General features: G+C 37.3%; 1 protein-coding gene across 1 annotated transcript in view; it reads left to right on the top strand.

Moving 5' to 3' along the window:
- The window catches only part of LOC107866086 (caffeic acid 3-O-methyltransferase-like), a 30480-nt gene that overhangs the window by 9943 nt on the left and 658 nt on the right, over positions 1 to 19879 (top strand). The gene's annotated exons all lie outside the window — the stretch shown is intronic.

Raw genomic sequence — 19879 nt, 5'->3', positions numbered from 1 at the left:
GGACTAGAGATATGATCAAGTAAAGACAAAAAAGATAAGAGGGAAGGGGGTTTACTAACCCGACTAGATCTAGTAGTGACTTCTATGTAGCAGTTTGGAAGAGGAAAGAATATGAGATGGAAAGGAGATACCTAGATCCAAGGATGGTGAAGGAGGAGAAGCAGCCATAGGAACTCTCACATTAGCTTTTTGATCATCAACAAAGTAGGATGATAACGGAGTCGAGATAACAGTGGCATTTATTGATTCTATAGTTGAGAAAAAAAGAGAAAGAGTCCTTAAAGAATAGAACATTGCGTGATATCTCACTCGTTTAGCATCAAGGTCATAACAACGATAGCCTTTTTGAGTGTCTGAATATCCCCAAAAAATATATTTGGTAGACTTGGCATCAATTTTAGAGTACTCAAATCTCGAAAAAAGCACATAACACGTACATCCAAAAACATGGAAAGTGTCATACAAAGACTTAGTATCAAAAACCTTCTGTAAATGGGACTGATTTTGGAGAACCTTAGTGGGCATCCAACTAAAGAGATACACAGCCGTGTGGATAGTGTCAACCCAAAATAATTGTGGCAAACTAGCATGAAGTCAAAGAGCATAGGATATTTTAATAATATGGCGATGCTTTCGCTCATCAATACCATTCTGCTGAGACTGGTGAGGACAAGTTTTCTAATGAATGACACCTCCAGTAGCTAAGAAATACTCAAAATCCTTAGAGATGTATTCACTGCCTGAGATGACACCTCCAGACCCTGAATACCTCAGATTTGTGTTTATGAAAGTAAATCCATGTAAATTGTGAGACATCATCTACAAATATAACATAATAAAAATTGCCAGAGAGCAACTTAGAGCTCGCAGGACTACAAACATCAAAGTGAATAAGTTCAAAGAGAGAATTAGTATGATGAATACTTTTATTAAATGGCAACAAATGTGATTTTGCAAGATCACAAGATTCAAAATCAATAATGACATTATTCTTGAAAACTATATTAGACAATAAATCACCAGAAGAAAACAAAGACTTGAGATTCTTAGTATGAGGATGTCCTAAGTACTTATGCCACAATTTCCAAAGAGCATTATCGGAGTTGACCTTCTGTGAAGATGGAGCAAGAAAACACTTATGAGAGTTGGAGGATGAGCCTAAATTGAGGATTAAGAGTTCTCCTTGTCTACAGCCTTGACCAATCATCTCCTTGTCTACAGCCTTGACCAATCACCTTTTTGATTCTCAGATCCTGAATAAAACAACCATTATGTGAGAAAAAAACAAAGCAATATTTGTCAACAAGCTGATTAACAGAAATCAAATTAGTGGATAATTTAGGGACATAAAGAACATTAGATAAGACTATAGGAGGAGAATCAGGGAAGATAAACTTTAAAGTAACACTTCTCTAAATGTCGAGATTCATTTCATTGGCAACAGTGATAGTTCCAGGGACCAAAGAAGGCTTTGAGGAATCAAAAGTTGTCAAGTCACCAGTCATATGATGAGTGGCACCCTATTTAAAAATCCAAGGAGTAGTCAACTTAGGCTTACCAAAACCTGTAGCATAAAAACCTTGGATAAGTTATTGGACCAGGTCAGAAGGCAAAAAAGAAGAGGAACCATCAGGAGTATTAGCATAGTTGTAAAGGCTGTAGAACTAGTTGAATGGTTGGAATGTGGTGGACAAATTCGACAATTTTATTTTAGATGGCTATCTTTCTTGCAATATTGAAAAAATAATTTAGAGGTAGAACCTCCCTGGTTACGGCAATGAGAAGCATAATGACCCTTCTCATGACAGTTGAAGCACTCAATACTTGACAAGTCATGATATTTACCTTTGAAAGAAACAAAGGAATTAGGAGGGGAACTCAGAGAAGAGAGAGAGACGAGATAAGTCTCTTCAGTAAGAAGATCGACAAGAATACTATCAAGCGAAAAAGTTGAGTTGCGATCGAGAATAGAGGCCCGAATATGCTCAAAATCTGTCCGTAACTTCATAAGAAACGTACGACAATGAGATTTTTGTTGTAGTTTAAAGACCATTTAGAGTGCCACTTTTGGAATACTAGTATCATCAATCATATTTATCTCATTCCAAATCAGCATTATGGAACAATAAAATTCTTGAATGTTGGCGATCTCTTGAGAAAGAGATGTAAGTGACTCAATTGATAAATTTTTACATTATTACTATGCTGATAGATTCATTGGAGGTAATCCCACATTGTATGAGCAGAGGTCATAGGACTAAGATTCAGAGCAATTGTACTATCAACAGATTCCATAATCCATGTGCATACCTTTGTATCAAAAATACACCACTTGGAGATGACTTCGGCATTCTATGTCATGGTTTTTGGTTTGGGAGAAATAACACGAATCCAAAGCTCTTTTCCCTCAAGAAAATTTTGAAAATACAAAGCCCACAAAAAATAATTATTTCCATCAAATTTCATTACTGGACGTTGATGATGGAAATCAATTGGAATGGAATGAAAAAAAACATGAATAGAAGGAAAGAAAAAAAATGAAAATACGACTGGAAAAAAAAGTAAAGCACTGATACCATATGAACAAGGGCAAAACCTTGAATTTTTATATCATTGGAATGAAGGAGCTCATCTCTTTATATAGTTATAAGAAAAAATATACATGGAAAATGCTATACATGGTAAGAACTGTATATGGTAAACATAATTACAGAATATTTGTAACACCCTGAGTCTGCACCCTGAACGCCACACGGTGCTTACAACCCCTAAGGACCACAAGTTAACCCATGACTGAGTAAACTTGAGAGAATACTCTTTCACTATTATGTTTCCCTGCTTCAAATTAATAAACTCCAAAACCTTGGATTTTATAACCTCTAGTGGGAATAACCTATCAAGAAAAGCAGTGGCAAACTCCTCTCATTCTACGAGCCCAGCATTATCAGCCCTCTCTGCCTTTCACTTCTTGAACCATGAGTGAGCCATATCCTGCAACTGATATGCAGCCAACTCAACACTCTCACTTGCAGTCACTCCCATAATATATGTGACTTTCTGTACCTGATCAAGGAATTCCTGTTGGTTCTCATCTGACTTAGACTCGGTAAAAGCTGAAGGGTTCATTCGAGTTAAGTTCCGAATTTTGGTTGCTACAGTATTGGCTAGGGTAGTGAAAGCGGCTCTGAATTCAGCATGGGAGACATAGTCATCTAAGGGATATGCCTGAGCGGGCTGAGGTGCAGGTTGATTTCCTATTCTTTTTTTGCTGTTCTTTTTGAGAGGCATGTTTTGTAAGTGGAAGTAATAAAAGGATTATACTAAACTTTAACTTGAGATAATTCTCACTCGCACGATATTGTAATTCCCCAAATTCTAAACACAGGACGCATTACGGTGCTTATGACCCTGAAGGAGCACAAGCTAACCCATGACTAATATCTGCAACTAAGCACTAAAAAATATACTCTAAAATTGTGAAAAAATTGGAAGAAACTTGCCATAAGGTTCAATACTGAAATCAAACTGAATAAAGTATAGAAATACAAAAACTAAAACAACTGTCTAAAAATACTCTAGTCTGAAAAAGCCTTTAAACTGTTTGAATAGGGAGTTGATGGGACAATCCCCCAACTAACTCCATCTACTAAAAATCTAAATATAATGCAATAATAAAATAAGGATCATCTTCGCATAATGAGGACTCACTGCTAAGTCTACTGCTGCTGGCTGAATCTGAACTGCTAAGGTTGCTCTGGATCTCATGCTTTTAAACCTATGGTATAAAACACCATAGTGCAAAATAAAAGTATACGTCAGTATGTGAGGATGTACTGGTATGCTAGATGAGGTAAGGCTAAATGTAAAGGCTCATATACATGAACTATAGCTGGCTAGATAACATGAGATTACTGAATGAGGATACATGCATTAATACACAAACTATAACTGAAATTATAGTAACACTGAATACTGAATTCTAATAACTGGATTACTGATAACTGGGTTTACTGATAACTGCTATCTGAGTTTACTGATACTGAATTCTGATAACTAAGTCTACAAATATTGAAATCTGAGATCAATCCTATCTAGTGGGTGATCTTTGAATCTACTGATACTGATACTTATTGACTGAATCTGAGATCAAGCCTATCTAGTGGGTGATCTATGAATTTACTGATAATGAATATGATTTACTAAAAATGAGATCAAGCCTATCTAACATGTGATCTCTGAATCTCTGAAACTATCTAAGTTTTTTACTAAGCTAATTAACTGTATCTGACAGTCCTGATTTCTGTATAGCTGAATAGAGTTCTATTACTGAGACTGAATCTGAATTTGAGACTGTGAAAAATAGTCATCTAACTGACATGCCCCTTAATCTGAGCTAGTGGGGTCCAACCTATAACTCCAGCTGGAAGGGTGTCAGTACCGTGCCACGAATAAAGACACTTCTATGGTCAAGCCTGTCTAATGGGTGACCCAAAGCAAAAAGTCAAGCCTAATCTAACGGGTGACTCCTGAGAGGTATCCAAGCCTTAATCTAATAGGTGACTCCTCATCCTACGCTGGATACGTAGTTCTAGAGTACAGAGACTGCTACTAATGGCTCTACCTCTCTAACGGGAAAGTTGTCATCTCTATCCTCGCTCGATGCTGAATCCTACTCCAAACTAAATAGATGCTGAACTTATTCTTAGAATGTAGTAGATTGAGCTGAATCTATTACTGATCATACTGATTAACTGAACTAGACTGAGTTTACTAGGTTCCATTGACTGAAGAAATACTACTGAATTCTGCTAACTAACTAAATTATATTGTGTTCTGAACCGTATACTTGAACATTACTGAGGTCTGAACTGAGTACTGGACTAGACTTGGAATGATACTGAGCTTATTGAATTTTCCTAAGTCATGTAACTGACTGAGTTCTACTAAATTCTGTAACTAACTAAGAATACTACTGATCTTGACATGACTGAGGGTACTGTAACTAACACTGGCTCTAGGCACACATCTAAATTTTTGGGTATTAAATACCCCCAGGACTCGATAACATAAATAATTCAAGACATGACAAACCTTGAATATCATGACAATGGACTATCATTCACAATACAATCAACGAAGCATCTCTTCAAGTACTTGGAAGTCTTGATCTTGCACATGTATAGGGATGCATGCAACATATCATAATTCATTCACTAAAGTCTTTCAACAAACACTTGGCATGCATTGACTTATACATAATTGGGCATTTCATGCTAACATGCTAAAATGGCACTATCTTATTCAAATAAACATTTTCTCGAACATATGGGGATCATGCTTTGGGTTATACAATGATTACAACCTCTGCATCATCATGGCTATATCGATAAACTTACAACTTAAAGGGGTTTATCATGAATATCATAAAATTCATCTCATACTAGAATCAAAACTTGGAACTTGTAATCTATAACATGAATCACAACCCAAATATCTTTTTAAAAATGACTTTAATTCGCTGAATAAAAGTGTGCGATGGCTTGAGCGACGGTCCATCGCAGGCTCAATGGTTCATCGGCCTGCCCACTCATGTTGCCCAAAAAGTAGGGTTACTGCCTCAGTTGTGACATCTTGGGCGATAGTCCATCGCTAGCTTGATGGTCTGTCAGCCTGATCATCGCACTTGGCCAGTGAAAGGGTTTTCTACCTTAGTTGCGATGGCCAGAGCGATGGTCCATCGCAAGCACGATGGGTCATCGTCCTGCCCATCGCTCCTGGGTAGTTCAGACAGTTCTCTATAAAACATCCATAACTCTTTTTACCCTGATACCTGATTTTGGAAAAATTAGTATCGTTGGAAAGCTAATTCAATTTTCCACATGATAAAAAGTCAAAATTGGGGAGATTCTATCTGATTTAAACATTATTCACTTAGGAAGTCATCCCTAAATTTTTTGGAGACAAAATTAGACTTAAAAAAAGTTTGGGGTATTACAATATCTCCCCTTTGGGAACATTCGTCCTCGAATGGAACTGACTAAGCTGGGATTTCTGATAGAATGAACTTACTTAAGGGACGTGAACATAGGAAACATGATTATATGACTGGAACTTTTGATATACTGAAATTTCATACTAAACATGCATATCTTATGCATGGATATCTAACTGAGTTGTTCTCATGAAAGCTTAACCAAAATTACTAATAAGCTAAGCTTCTTCTACTGAACATACATATCTAATGCACGAATATCTAACTGAACTGACTCTTGAATGCATGACTGAATATGCAATGATAATTGATACTAACTTCGTAAGGAACATCAGAACGTGCAACTGAATAGGTTTAAGGACATAAAAGCATCAGGGAAATATGGGGTATCTCCCCCTTGGGACACTAGATCCCTCTAAGCATGCTTATTTTACTGAGATACTAGGAAAACTGAGGCGATGCCCAAGGCACCTACAAACTGGATCATAACTAAATGTCTGGGATCTGAAACTAATACATGTCTCGTAAATTGAGCTGATCTTGCAACTACTGGAAATTTCTATATTGAAATAGTTACACTCCTGAGATTTTTGATAGCATGAATAAAGGGAAAGATAAGAAAACAAACTATACAAATATGACTGTCTGACTGCTAAACTGACTTGCTGGCTTTACTAACTCATGCTAAAAACTTAAGCTCAAATGGGAGCAAAGGATCTAACAATGCATATCATGAAAATGAATGGTTTATAATGCACCCGAATCTATATTAGGAAACTCCCCTAATCATAGCGAGTCTGGAGTTCATAAAATCTATTCTGAAGCTGACCACTAGTGGTAATGGAAGTGGCACCCTGCTGACGCAAATCTCTACCCCTCTGAGCCATTACTCTACACTCTCGCAACCTGTGTCCTAGCTTACCACATCCAAAACATACCTTACTACCTGCTCTGTATGCACTTAGGTAATTCTTATCACACTCTCCACAAAGCGGATAGGTATGATCATTTCTCACACTACCCTGGGTTTTGGAGCTTAGCGCCCCATTATTACTATCATTTTTGAACTTTGGATCTAGGACTGAAAACTTTTGACTATGCTGAGAATGGTTAACACCTTGTGACCTTGTCTTAGAAAAAGTAAAACTACCTATTCTAGCTTTCTTATTCACTCTCTCTTTTCTTAGATTTATCTACCTCAATCTGCTGAGCGTGCATCATCAACCTAGAAAGATCCATGTCCTTGTTGAGCATAGCAGTCCTACACTCCTTAACTACCAACCTTGACACACCGGTCACAAACTTACTCATGCTTAACCCAGGGTTAACCGTCTGCTCAGGGACATACTTAAACAACTTATTGAACTTAAGCCAATACTCCTTCACTATTATGGAGCCTTGCCTCAGGTTCATGAACTCTTCTACCTTAGTTTCCCTCATCTCATGTGGGAAAAACTTATCTAAAATGCATCTTTAAATATCTGCTAAGTCATAGGAGTTGTATCCTCCCCTCTACTCTTCCTCCATATCACTACCCAATTATGAGAAACATCCTTCAACCTATAGGATGCTAATTCTACACTCCTCTCTTTTGACATATGCATAATTTGGGTGATCTTCTTCATCTAATCAATATGAAGTTGTGGGTCCTCACCTTCTATTGACCCAAAGAATTTTGGCAGGTCCATTCTCATAAAATTTCTGATCCTGGCTGTGGCTAAATCCCCATCTTGCTAAGGTGGGGTTGCAGCCTGACGGTTACCCTGAACATTAGTTGTGACAGTATGGGCTAGTGCCTTAAAAGCTATCCTAAACTCTGCATGTAACACATTCTCATTCAAGGGATCTACGGGCTAAGGTGGCTGGTTATCCTCCCTACGGGCATTAGCTCTACGGGCATTAGCTCTGCGAGGAGGCATATTTTGTAAATGAAAGTAAGAAATGGATTAGACTGAGAGTTTAACTTGAGCTCATGCTCACTCGCACGATATGAATTCTAAAAGAAGGGAAACTATTTATAAAACATCTCATAGCCTCCTGTCCATAAGTGTGGTGCGCAACATACCCATGCACAAGACTCTACTAGATGCGACTTTTAGACTTCCTAGGACACTGTTGAACCTTAGGCTCTGATACCAAGTGTGTAACACGCCAGATTCAGAACCCTGGATGCTACACGGTGCTTATGACCCCGAAGGACCACAAGCTAACCCATGACTAATATCTGTAACTGAGCATGAAATAATATACTATAAAATTGTAGAAAAATTGGCGGAAACTTGCCATAAGGTTCAATACTAAAATCAAACTGAATAAAGTATAGAAATACCAAAACTAAAACAACTATCTAAAAATACTCTAGTCTGAAAAGCCTTTAAACTGTCTGAATAGGGAGTTGATGGAACAATCCCCCAACTAACTCCATCTACTAAAAAGCTAAATCTAATGAAATAATAAAATAAGGATCATCCTCATATGATGAGGACTCACTGCTAAGTCTACTGTTGTTGACTGAATCTAAACTGCTAAGGGTGCTCTGGATCTCATTCTTTTGAACCTATGGTATAAAACACCATAGCGTAAAAGAAAAGTATACGTCAGTATGTAAGAATGTACTAGTACACTAGATGAGGTAAGGCTAAATGCAAAGGCTCATATACATGAACTATAACTGACTGGATAACATGAGACTACTGAATAAGGATACATGCATTAATGCACAAACTATAACTGAAATTGTAGTAACACTGAATACTTAATTCTAATAACTGGATTACTGATAACTGGGTTTACTGATAACTGCTATCTGAGTTTACTGATACTAAATTATGATAACTAAGTCTACAAATACTGAAATCTGAGATTAAGCCTATCTAGTGGGTGATCCTTGAATCTGCTAATACTGATACTTATTGACTGAATCTGAGATCAAGCCTATCTAGCGGGTGATCTCTAAATTTACTGATAATGAATATGATTTAATAAAAGAGAGATCAAGCCTATCTAATGGGTGATCTCTGAATCTCTAGAACTATCTAAGTTTTTTACTAAGTTGATTGACTGTATCTAACAGTCCTGATTTCTGTATAGCTGAACAGAGTTCTATTACTGAGGCTGAATCTGAATCTGAGACTGTGGGAAGTAGTCATCTAACCAACATGCCCCTTAATCTAAGCTAGTGGGGTCCAACCTATGACCCCAACTGGAAGGGTGTCAGTACCATGCCACGGGTAAAGACACTTCTATGGTCAAGCCTATCTAATAGGTGACCCTAAGCCGAAAGTCAAGCCTAATCTAATGGGTGACTCCTGAGAGGTAGCCAAGCCTTAATCTAATGTGTGACTCCTTATCCTGTGCTGGCTATGCAGTTATGGAGTACAGGGACTGCTACTAACGACTCTGCCTCTCTAACGGGAAAGTCATCATCTCTGCCCTCGCTTGGTGCTGAATCCTACACCCAACTAAATAGATACTGAACTGATTCTTAGATAGTACTAGACTGATCTGAATTTATTACTAATCATATTGATTAACTGAACTAGACTGAGTTTACTGGGTTTCATTGACTGGTGGAATACTGCTGAATTCTGCTAACTAACTGAATTCTATTACATTCTAAACTAAATACTTGACCATTACTGAGGTCTGAACTGAGTACTAGACTAAACTTGGAATGATACTGAGCTTACTGAATTTTCCTAAGTCATGTAACTGACTGAGTTTACTAAATTCTGTAACTAACTAAGAATACTACTGATTTTGACATGACTGAGGGTACTGTAACTGACACTAGCTCTAGGCACACAGCTAAATTATCGGGTATTAAATACCCTCAGGACTCAATAACATAAATAATACAAGACATGACAACCCTTGAATATCATGACAACGGACCATCATTCATAATACAATCAACGAAGCATCTCTTCAAGTAATTAGAAGTCTTGATCTTGCACATGTATAGGGATGCATGCAACATATCATAATTCATTTCCTAAAGTCTTTCAACAAACACTTGGCATGCATTGACTTATACATAATTGGGGATTTCATGCTAACATGCTAAATGACACTATTTCATTCAAATAAACATTTTCTCGAACATATGGGGATCATGCTTTGGGTTATACAATGATTACAACATCTACATCATCATGGCTATATCAATAAACTTGCAACTTGAAGGGTTTTATCATGAATATCACAAATTTCATCTCATACTAGAATCAAAACTTGGAATTTATAATCTAGAACATGAATCACAACTCAACAATCACATAAACATGAACTTCAACTCACATAAATCATGAAAATCATAAGTATTCAATCTTTATAATTTGAAAAAGGTTCTTAAACTTCTTGGGTGGAAGGAACCCAAGAATTAACATCCTACATATCTCAAAATCTTGGATCTTGAAGGAGATTAACTTTTCTTGAAGGTCCTTGAATGTGACGTTTGATTCTTGAGTTTTCTTGGAGAGGGTTTGTATCTAGTTCTTGGGTTTTTTATCTTGAAAGAAACCCTAGATTTTGATGTTATAGATGAATAAGGAGTTATTAGCCTTGATCTGATATAAATAGGTGTTAAAAAGTGAGGAAAAAGACCCAAATATCCTTTTAAAAACGACTTTAATTCGCTAAACGGAAGTGTGCGACGGCTTGAGTGATGGTCTATCGCAAGCTCGACCATCCTTCAGCCTTCTCGTCACACGTTACCCAAAAAGTAGGCTTACTGCCTCTATTGCGATGGCTTGGGCGACGGTTCTTCGCTAGCTCGATGGTTCGTCGACCTGACCATCGCACTTGGATAGTGAAAGAGTTTTTTGCCTCAGTTTCGATGGCCGGAGTGATGATCCATCACAAATGCGATGGTCTATCGTCCTACCCATCACTCTTGGGCAGTTTGAACAGTTCTCTGTAAAATGTCCATAACTTTTTTTTACCCCGATACCTGATTTTGGCAAAATTGGTATCGTTGGAAAGCCAATTAAATTTCCCACTTGATAAAAAGTAAAAATTTGGGAAATTCTATCAGATTTAAATATTATTCACTTAGGAAATCATCCCTAAATCTTCTGGAGACTAAATTAGACTTAAAGAAAGTTCAGGGTGTTATAGTATCTCCCCCTTGGGAACATTCATCCTCATATGGGACTGACTAAGCTAGGATTTCTGATAGACTAAACCTATTTAAGGGATGTGAACATTTGAAATATGATTATAGGACTGGAACTTCTGATATACTGAAATTTTGTAATGAACATACATATCTGATACATGGATATCTGACTGAGTTGTTCTCATGAAAGCTTGACCAAAATTACTAATAAGCTGAACTTCTTCTACCGAACATGCATGTCTAAAACACAATATCTGACATAACTAACTCTTGGATGCATGACTGAATTGCAATGATAACTGATACTAACTTTGTAAAGAACATCAAAACATACAACTGAATGGGTTTAGGGACATAAAAGCATCGGGGAAATATGGGGTATCTCCCCCTGAGATAATAGATCCCTCTAAGAATGCTTACTTTATTGAGATACTAGGAAAACTGAGGCGATGCCCAAGGCACCTATGAACTGGATCATAACTAAACGTCTGGGATCTGAAACTAATGCATGTCTCATTAATTGAGCTGATCTTGCAACTACTGGGGACTTTCTATCTTGAAATAGTTACATTCCTGAGATTTCTGATAACATGACTAGATGGAAAGATATGAAAACAAACTATACAAATCTGACTGTCTGACTGCTAAACTGACTTGCTGGCTTTACTAACTAACTCATGTTGAAAACTTAAGCTCAAATAGGAGCAAAGGATCTAACAATGCATATCATGAAAATGAAAGGCATAACATACTCGAATCTATGTTAGGGAAACTCCCTGATCATGGAAAGTCTGGAGTGCATAAAATCTATTCTAACGCTGACCACTAGCGGTACTAGAAGTGGTGCCCTGCTGACACAAATCTCTACTCCTCTGAGCCATTACTCTACACTTCCGCAACCTGTGTCCTGGCGTACCATATCTAAAACATACCTCACTACCTTCTCTGCATGCACCTAGGTGATTCTTGCCACACTCTTCACAAAGAGGATAGGTACGATCATTTCTCACACTACCCTGGGTTTTGGAGCCTGTAACCCCATCATGACTGTCATTCCTGAACTTTGGTACTGGAGCACTGGTTGAGGATGGAGCTAGGACTAAAAACTTCTGACTATGCTGAGAACGGTTACCACCCTATAACCCTGGCTGAGAAAAACTAAAACTACTTATTCTAGCTTTCTTATTCACTCTCTATCTCTTTCCTTAGATTTCTCTGCCTTAATCTGCTAAGCGTGCATCATCAATCTAAAAAGATCCATGTCCTCATTAAGCATAGCAGTCCTACACTTCTTAACCACCAAGCCCGACACACCGATCACAAACTTACTCATGTTTGGCCTAGGGTCAGCCATCTGCTCAGGGACATACTTAGACAACTGATTGAACTTAAGGCAATACTCCTTCACTGTCATGGAGCCTTGCCTCAGGTTCATGAACTCTTATACCTTAGCTTCCCTCATCTCAAGTGGGAAAAACTTATCTAAAAACGCATTCTGAAATATCTGCCAAGTCATGGGAGTTGCATCCTCCCCTCTACTCTTCTTCCATATCACTACCCAATCATAAGTAACATCCTTTAACCTATAGGATGCCAATTCTATTCTCTCCTCTTCTAACATATGTATAATTTAGGTGATCTTCTTCACCTCACCAAGATAAAGTTATGGGTCCTCACCTACTATTGACCTAAAGAATTTTGGCGGGTTTATTCTCATGAAATTTCTGATCCCGGCTGAGGCTAAATCCTTATCTTACTGAAGGGGGTTGCAGCCTGATGGTTAACCTGAACATTAGTTGTCACAGCATCGGCTAGTGCCTGAAAAGCTGCCCAAAACTCTAAATATAATACATTCTCATTCAAAGGATCTACGGGCTGAGGTGGCTAGTTATCCTCCCTACAGGCATTAGCTCTACGAGGAGGCATATTCTATAAATAGAAGGAAGAAATAGATTAGACTGAGAGTTTACCTTGAGCTCATGCTCACTCGCACGGTATGAATACTGAAAGAAGGAAAACTATTACTGAAAGAAGGGAAACTATTTCTAAAATATCTCATAGCCTCATAACCATAAGTATGGCGCGCAAACTCTACTAGATGCGGCTTTCAATCTTACTAGGACACTGTTGAACCTTAGGCTCTGATACCAAGTTTGTAACGCCCTAAATTCTAAACACTGGATGCTACATAGTGCTTATGACCCCAAAGGGCCACAAGCTAACCCATGATTGATATTTGTAACTGAGCACTGAATAATATACTATAAAATTATGAAAAAACTGGTGGAAACTTACCATAAGGTTCAATACTAAAATCAAACTGAATAAAGTATAGAAATACCAAAACTAAAACAACTGTCTAAAAATACTTTAGTCTAAAAAAGCCTCTAACTGCCTGAATAGGGAGTTGATGGGACAATCCCCTAACTAACTCCATCTACTTAAAAGTTAAATTTAATGCAATAATAAAATAAGGATCATCCTCGCATGATGAGGACTCACTGCTAAGTCTACTGCTCTTGGCTGAATCTGAACTTCTAAAGGTGCTCTGGATCTTGTGCTTCTGAACCTATGGTATAAAACACCATAGCGCAAGAGAAAAGTATGCATCAGTATATGAGAATATACTGGTACACTAGATGAGGTAAGGATAAATGCAAAGGCTCATATGCATGAACTATAGCTGACTAGATAACATGAGACTACTAAATGAGGATACATGCATGAATGCACAAACTATAATTGAAATCATAGTAACACTGAATACTGAATTCTAATAATTGGATTACTGATAACTGGGTTTACTGATAACTGTTATCTGAGTTTACTAATACTGAATTCTGATAACTAAGACTACAAATACTAAAATTTGAGATCAAGCCTATCAAGTGGGTGATCCTTGAATCTGCTGATACTGACACTTATTGACTGAATTTGAGTTTAATCCTATCTAGTGGGTGATTTTTGAATCTACTGCTAATGAATATGTTTTACTGAAAATAAGATCAAGCCTATCTAATGGGTGATCTCTTAATCTCTGGGGGAAGCCATCATCCCTGCCCTCGCTCGATGCTAAATCCTACTCTCAACTGAATCGATGCTGAACTAATTCTTAGATTGTACTAGACTGAGCTAAATTTGTTACTAATCATACTGATAAACTGAACTAGACTGAGTTTACTAGGTTCCATTGACTGATGGAATACTGTTGAATTCTGCTAACTAACTAAATTCTATTATGTTTTGAACTAAATTCTTGAACATTACTGAGGTCTGAACTGAGTACTGGACTAAACTTGGAATGATACTAAGCTTACTGAATTTTCCTAAGTTATGTAACTGACTAAGTTCTACTAAATTCTGTAACTAGCTGAGAATACTATTGATCTTGACATGAATGGGGGTACTATAACCGACACTGGCTCTAGGCACACAACTAAATTATCGGGTATTAAATACCCCAAGGACTTGATAACACAAATAATACAAGACATGACAACCCTTGAATATCATGACAATGGATTATCATTCACAATACAATCAACAAAGCTGTAACACCCCGACGTCACCCCGACATCTTCTTAGCTAAATTTCGTCCATGGAAAGTCTAAGCATTAGCTTCTAGAATGATCTAAATTAATTTTCATGTGGAATTTCCTAGATTTCAACCTTTCATTACATAGATGACTGAATTAGCTTTCCAATGATATAAAATTCATCCAAAACGGACCCTTGGTGAAGAAGTTATGAATAATTTAAGGTTCCAATCGTAAACATCGTCATTTTGGTGTCTAGCACGTCGCGAAGAGGATCAAATTGACAATCATCAAATTCCAGTGGGGTTTCGTGATGGTGGCGTGTTGCGGAGGCACCCAATTTCCCACTGATCGAATTCAGTGGACCACCGCGATTGTGGCGCGTCGCGGTGGCACCCGAAATTGGGTTTATAAGTTCAAATTTCCAGTTCCATTTAGGAGTCATTAAGGGTAATTTTGACTTTTCTATAGCCTTTAAAACCTTCCAAACAAAGGATTTAGAGTATGTTGGAGCAACTTAACCCCATTTTCATCAAGATCATCAAGAATCCTCTCTAGAGTTTCAGATAAGAACTTCAAGAAACTCAAGATTCAACCGTAGGTTTTCAAAATCGATTGAAGATTCGAAATCTCCAGATCATAGTCTTCAAGAAACACCCATTGTTTCCCTATTTCGAGGTACGCGGGGTTTTCCTAAAATCTCATGGGCTTAGAAATCATGTTTTAAGAAAAAGGATTTATGAGAATAATCATATTTTTGAAGTTTTGACGATATTGTTTTGGCCTTTAGGCCGTCCCCCAAATTGTTTGGAAAATTATATATATATATATATATATACATATATATGCATGTGTTTACGGATGAATATTCAATTGAGAGCATGACTTATAATGAACCTCTCTCTTGTTATGATCTTTCTCATCTTCCATATGATATGAACTGTTCTAAACTGCATCTTGAAAAGCATGTTATTAAATGTCTTGAATGATGTTATATTTGAATTATGATTTCAATTTCAAAAAAGAGAGGGTTGAAATATTCCTATAATGGAAGAGTGCATGATTTTGCTAAAGGCATATGACCACCATATTGTTAAAGAATTTTTGCATAGTTTTGACGAGTGTTTCGAAACATGAAATCTCTTAAACTAATTGCATATTTGGGTGGTCTAAATTGGATTTTCGTGAAAGCATCATATATGGTACATTATGGCTCAGAAATAGGACTTGCAAGTCTTGGTGTAACGACACCAACTCAGATTATGCCATGGTAATTTAGAACAGAATAGAATACATGTTGAAAGTAAAAATTTTTAGATGTTGAAACTAGAATAATGGATGATTCAGAATAGGATAAAATTGGGCATAAAGAGAGATTAGGTGGTTCCCTGAAGAAGGAATGAGTCAGTCAACTCGTTGCCCAAAACTGTAATTTGCCGATCTAGGTATATTATATTACGCTAGCCTAGTGCCGTGTGGCGTATCAGAATTAGAAACTCCAACCCTTGTGGCACACTCGGGTTGGGGGATTCCCCACCGAGTCAATGGCGGATTCCATACAGCTCGTGGAATATCAGAATTGTAGGGAAGTGCCACCTAACTCAAAAGTTATACAAAGATCAGACATTGCATTGATAAGAAAGATTTGTGATTTTCAGAAAGTGCCCATGTGTTTTAGAACTATTTCATGTATAGTATCTGACGATTTGCTCTCCAACTATTTTATCTATATAAAAGTTTTATTTTGGAATACTTTGCATACCAGTACATCTGTATTGACCCCCCTCATCTCTCCAAGTTTTGAGGCTCAGTCTAGGGGTCCAGAAAGGCAGTAGATTCGTTAGACAGAGTTTGTAGTGTTTAATTGGTGAGCCTTCTCTATTCCAGAAGGTCCATCTTTCAGATTATGACCCTTATTATTATTTTGGTCTACTGGGGGCCTTGTCCCAATTTTTAGACAGTTATTAAATTTTCATGTAGTAGAGATTTCACAGACGGAGTCAGATGTTATTTAGCTGTAGTTGAACTACAGTTTTCCATACTTATGTTGATATTAGAATTTGACCATGTTTCTATAGCTGACTATGTTTCCGCATCTTTTTTATTATATGGGTGTTGTGCATGATTACCAGATAGAGAAGAGCATTATGGGCCTTCATGGTTTGGGATATCCGTCACGGCCAGGCCCTAGTTTGGGTTGTGATAGAAGCATCTCTTCAAGTACTCGGAAGTCTTGATCTTGCACATATATAGGGATGCATGCAACATATCATAATTTATTCCCTAAAGTCTTTCAACAAACACCTAGCATGCATTGACTGCATTGACTTATAAATGATTGGAGATTTCATGCTAACATGCTAAAATGGCACTATCTCATTCAAATAAACATTTCCTTGAACATATGGGGATCATGCTTTGGGTTATACAACGATTACAATATCTACATCATCATGGCTATATCAATAAACTTGCAACTTGAAGTGGTATATCATGAATATCATAAAATTCATCTCATACTAGAATCAAAACTTGGAACTTATAATCTAGAACATGAATCACAACTCAACAATCACATAAACATGAACTTCAACTCACATAAATCATGAAAATCATAAGTATTCAATCTTTATAATTTGAAAAGGGTTCTTAAACTTCATGGGTGGAAGGAGCCCAAGAATCAACATACAACATACCTCAAAAACTTGGATCTTGAAGCAGATTAACTTTTCTTGAAGGTCCTTGAATGGTGACGTTTGATTGTTGAGTTTTCTTAGAGAGGGGTTGTACCTAGTTCTTTGGTTTTTGATCTTTAAAGAAATCCTAGCTTTTGATGTTATAGATGAATAAGGAGTTTTGAGCCTTGATCTGATATAAATAGGTGTTAAAAAGGGTGGAAAAAGACCCAAATATCCTTTTAAAAATAACTTTAATTGGCTGAACGGAAGTGTGTGACGGCTTGAGCGATGGTCCATCGCACACTCGACGGTCCGTTGGCTTACTATCTCAGTTACAATGGCTTGGGCGACGGTCCATCGCTAGCTCGACGGTCCATCAGCCTAACTGTCACACTTGGTTAGTGAATGGGTTTTTTTGCATCAGTTGCGATGGACGGAGTGACGGTTCGTCTTCCTGCCCGTTGGTCCTAGGCAGTTCGTACAGTTCTCTGTAAAACGTCCATAACTTTTTTCCCCTGATACCCTATTTTGGTGAAATTGGTATCATTGGAAAGCTAATTCAATTTCTCACTTGATAAAAAGTTGAGATTGGGGAAATTCTATCTGATTTAAACATTATTCACTTAGGAATTCATCCCTAAATCTTCTGGAGACTAAATTAGACTTAAAGAAAGTTTGGAGTATTACGAACAAGAATACTAAAAGAAGGGAAATTTTTCCTAAAAATGCCTCATAGCCCCTTGTCCATAAGTGTGGCGCGCTACACACCCATTCACAAGACTCTACTAGACGTAGCTTTCAAACTTCCTAGGACTCTATTGAACCTTAGGCTCTGATACCAAGTTTGTAATGCACCGAGTCTGCACCCCAGACGCCACATGGTGCTTATGGCCCCAAAGAATCACAAGTTACCCCATGACTGATATCTGTTGTGAGCACTGAGTAACAATACTATAATAACTATGAAAAATAATAGGCTGAAATTCCATAAGGTTCAAAACCTAAAATACTGATAAAGAATATCAACTTTAATAATAATTTGTACAACTGAATATTGCCTGAAAGTCAAGTCTGAAAGCCTCTAACTGAACTATCTGAGAGTGGAGTTGATAGGAAAAGTCTCCAACTAACTCCGACTACTGAAATAAACTAAAAACTGACATAATAAAATGATATGATAACTTTGTCCTCAAACTATGAGGACTCACTACTAGGTCTGTTGCTGATAGTCTGGGCTGCTAAGTACGGTCAGGAGCCCGTGCGTCTGAACCTATGATATAAAACATCATAGCGTGAAGAAAAGGTATGTATCAGTACTTTGAATATATCGATATGCTAAGTGAGGTAGGCTGATATGTGATGGTTTATATGCATGAACAATAACTGACTGAATCGCTTGAATACAAATGAATGAGAGTACATGAATAATTGAAAGTGGTGAAAATTAATTATGAAATACTGTGCATATATCTACATATATTGTGTCTAAGATCATAGTAACACTGGATACTGAGTTCTGATAACTGAATGACTGATATCTGAGTTTACTGATAACTATATTCCTGATAGCTGGGTAACAGTTTCTGACAGTCTTGATTTTGTAGAACTTAACTGAGTTCTATACTGAGCTGGGTGACTGTTTCTGAAAGACCTGATTCTCTAAAACTGAACTGAGTTCTATACTGAGACTAAATTGAAACTATAAGAGGTAATAATCTATCCGACATGCCCCTTCTCTGAACTGATTTGAGCTCTAACCTATAACCCTAGTTGGAAGGGTGTCAGTACCATGCCACGGGTAAAGACAGGTGTTTAGTCACCCTCATCTGGCAGGTGCTCTGAATGAGAATGGTGGTACCCTTAACTAGCAGTTTGATATCTCAACCTATGCTGGCTACGTAGTTCTGGAATGCAAGGACTGATTGTAAGGATCACACCCTCTACTGGTAGGTGAGTACCCATCCTTGGGTTCACTCGGTGCTGAATCATACTCCCAACTGAATAGATACTAAATTGTACTATACTGGACTGAACTATTACTGATCATGTTAAATGACTGAGCTGGACTGAGTTCACTAAGTACAATAACTGATTAAGTGTTCTGAGTTCTATTTGCTACTGGATATACTAAGTTCGGTACTGACTGAATACTACTGAACATGACATCACTGAGACTATTTTGAAGCTACTATAATTCTAGGTAAATAGCTAGATTGTCGGGTATTAGATACCCCCAGGACTCGAAACACGAAAAGTAAAGTATAGCATGCTCTTGAAAAGCATTATAATGTTCATAACTCATTCATAGAGACATTTTATCAAACAGATGTAAGATATAAGCTTGCACATATGCTAGCATGTCATGATTTTCACATTTAATTCACATTAGCCATTCATCAAGCACTTGGGGAACATAATCTATGCACATGATACTAAACAACATGTAGGCATCATAATTTCAAATCCCAATTCGAAAATCAAGGGCTTTTAACATGAATTCACAAGATACTACATACATGATAAATAATTTCACATGAAACTTGAAATAAACCAT

Source organism: Capsicum annuum, chromosome 3 (genome assembly GCF_002878395.1).
Source record: "Capsicum annuum cultivar UCD-10X-F1 chromosome 3, UCD10Xv1.1, whole genome shotgun sequence".
Classification (NCBI taxonomy): domain Eukaryota; kingdom Viridiplantae; phylum Streptophyta; class Magnoliopsida; order Solanales; family Solanaceae; genus Capsicum; species Capsicum annuum.
Note: the sequence above shows the minus strand (reverse complement) of the source record. Positions and strands in the feature narration are given on the sequence as shown.